General features: G+C 37.9%; 1 long non-coding RNA gene across 1 annotated transcript; it reads right to left on the bottom strand.

Moving 5' to 3' along the window:
- Positions 1 to 292: 292 nt before the first annotated feature.
- Positions 293 to 2,073, bottom strand: LOC139739410 (uncharacterized). The gene is made up of 3 exons (XR_011711512.1): positions 2,021 to 2,073; positions 1,074 to 1,145; positions 293 to 387 (listed from the first exon to the last, which is right to left on the bottom strand). It is a non-coding gene; the product is annotated as an uncharacterized lncRNA (long non-coding RNA).
- Between the last annotated feature and the right edge of the window lie 1,191 nt (positions 2,074 to 3,264).

Below are 3,264 nucleotides of genomic sequence, written 5' to 3' on the forward strand. Positions count from 1 at the left end.
GTAGACTTTATTCCCTAATCTACATCAACTTATGCAACTTTCTTAAATTTGCAAGTCATTTTACAATTCCAGCATTTGTCAAATATTGCTCACAGTTCCACTGGGGTATTGCTTTCATTTTGGAAAGATTACTATTGAAGAAAAATCTGTTAAAATCACTGCTATGAATCTTAAGGAGGATTAGGTTCCAAACTGTTAGAAAAGATGGAAACTTGGGCCATGGAGGTTAAAAAAAAAAATCTCTTCATAGAACGAAAATGGATGCTCACCCTAAAGTCAAGCTGATAGGCCTGTTCCCTTGTGTGCATGAAGAGAATACGAGGGTGAGCTGTGTAGTCGCCAAACACAGGTCTAGGTTCTCCCGATGGTCGGTATGTCTGAGCACCACTGGAACAACAAATGACCAACATTCAGCACATAGTAAGAATCCCCAACAAACACCACTTGACATGTACATATGTGACTGACACGACAAAAGGATCTGAAAGTCGCCGACGGCTGAGCCGATAAAATCGAGTATGAAGTCAGATCATCAAAATTGGTCACAACTATCAAATTTCTGTTTTTGGCCTAATGTTGTAGTCTAATGTTTTGTCTATTATCTGCCAAAATTTTGAAGCTAAATGATCACAGGAAAGGCATGAAATTAGCGCTTTTCTCGTCTATGATTGTCCGACTTTCAATGGAATAGAAACGTGTCCGCAGATTTTGATTTACTGTCACAGATAGACTCTGCCCCTAGCAATGAGGGAGTGATCTTATTTGGTCAGTGCATGACATCCTGGTTACTGAGTGGTAGTGCGTAGACCGCTGGCGCTAAGCTTGAATGAACATCGCGGAGGTTGCTATGGGCATACCTTCTATTGTCAAAAAGCAAAAAATTGTTTCACCTCTCCTTGATCACGTTTGTGTCGGAAGGAAAACTTTGAAGGCAGTTTTCTCAGAACAGGTTTCCTAGACCACTCAATATGGTCTCATAAAATCAACGATATCACCCCAGCAAGCAAGCACTTTTATTAGTTGTCTTTTATATGAAGTATCTGTAATCCTTTCCATTATCTTTGACCCCTTACCTTGTTTGATGGTGGCAGAGATGCACCTGTCCCCTTTCGTCTGAAAAGATGAATTCTCCGTATATGAAGGGACTGCACAGACAGAGCACATGGATACACAGATAGAATCAATGAACATGTTCAGGCAGACACCACAACCTAACTTCACAAAGGTGGTTTAAATTCAGAACACGGTTTAGATTTAAGCCATGGTCTATAATAAGCGTGAAATAGGCATTCCTTTAACATGTGCTTATCGACACGCGTTTGTTATTGGACGTCTGTTGGCACACGCAATTTGTCAATCATATTTATGCAGACGAAATTTGCATGAACCAAAGTCTAAATTTAAACCACCTTCGCGAATTTGGGCCCAAGAGGTAAAAAAGCAGAATAACAAAATATTGAATCATTCGATGGCCTAGATGGTCATGAGAGGAAAAATTTTCTTTTAGAATTGGTATGATGTAATCATATTTTTCATATTTTCCTTCAATCTTAAAACAAAAGTTAATTTCATGAACCGATACGATATATCTGAATGTAAGTTCTCTATTTTGCTTTTCAAAGCTTGCTGTTACAGTGTAACACTAAACTTCAATCAGCATGCATTACAGCTGTCTCGGCAATAACCAATGCTTTACTTTTCTCATAGATTATACTATAAGGTGTATCACATTTGCTCGTCACTGTTCAAAGGTAGAAATCAATGTACATCAATTACAGAAAATAGTGACTATTTGTGATGAACTTTTCCCCCTTAAATACCCATGAAGATGATCCGCAGGCTGATAAAAAAAAATGCAAAATAGGGAGCTAGGGCCTAAAACAAAACAAAACAAAACAAACTAATTATTAAACTAACTAACTAACTAACTTACTTACTAACTAACAAACCACCCACAAAGATACTTGTCTAATGAAGTATATCAAGAACAGAATACCCAGAAATCATAATGATTATGTACCTGACAGCAAGGGATTTGATTCTGTGCTGAGAGTGAAGATCGCTTAGAAGATTATGCTTCACGCCACTGTTCAGCTCATATTCCAGCATATAGCACCTGTAGTCAGTCCGGACCCCTGCTAAGATTCCACCTGACACAGAATGACACAAAGAGCACAGAATCAGACAGCATGAAATATTCCAAATGGGAAGACCTGCCATTACCATGTGTTCTCATTAACATCATTTCTTCATCTACATTGAAATACCTTGTACTGTACTTTGGTTACTTCACAAAAGTGAAATGGAAAGCATTTTTACAATTATCTTGACTGCTATTTTCTCTTTCCCATGAATTGTCCTAACTTCTTAATCATAACAGCACAGAAACAAGAAAATAAAAAACATAATTTGAACATTGCGATATCCGTTAATGGGTGCTAACGTCTTCGAATGACATTTGGCAAAAAAAAAAAAAAGAAAAAGAAAAAAATAGTTTTCTTCGACTTCATCATCAGTTCTCATTTTCACAATATATTCCACTCGAGAGCTGCGCAATTCAATATGGATTACATAATAGGTAAGTTGAATTATTCTGACCTGAATGAATTTTTAAAGATAATTTAAAATGTAGATGTTGATCAGCACAATAAAAATGTATCAAAATAAGAAGCATTTCAGAAAGCTGTCCCTCATTCAATTTCAACATCAGTCTTACATAGCTATGATAAGAAGTTTGGAAATGATCTTTCAGAGGGAGCAATGGGTTACCAGTGAGGGTTCTGGGCCCCAATGCAAGAAACACTGCATTGTCAAATGTATGTCAACCATCCAGCAATGGGGCCCTGGACCATTGATTTGAATCTTGCAAGGGATTTACATCCACAGACAATGCATTCTCTCCATTGTCCCATCTTCTTGTAAATATCATACAGTCTTACCATCATTAAGTTGTATGCATGTGATTACAAGTAGATTGTTGGGAAGAATGGGGTGGGGGGTGGGGAGGGGGGATTATGTTCTTGCACCTGCACTGCACAACCAAATTAATGTATACTTGACATGTTTCACAACCTGTTTGACCCTTACTGTGCCATATGAGCCAATGAGCACATTTACTACAGTGGGTTCCTTCACTGATTGGCACAGATATATAGACACTAATAGTCAATAATAGAGAGATTACCCAGCTCCTATCGTATCAGCATGATCCTCTTGTAGGACTGAAACATTGTAACATCTGAGTAGGCTGCCTACCTTAGTAAT

Source organism: Diadema antillarum, unplaced genomic scaffold, assembly GCF_040938485.1.
Source record: "Diadema antillarum isolate AM-2024a unplaced genomic scaffold, OU_Dant_1.0 seq00000798_RagTag, whole genome shotgun sequence".
In the NCBI taxonomy this organism is placed as follows: domain Eukaryota; kingdom Metazoa; phylum Echinodermata; class Echinoidea; order Diadematoida; family Diadematidae; genus Diadema; species Diadema antillarum.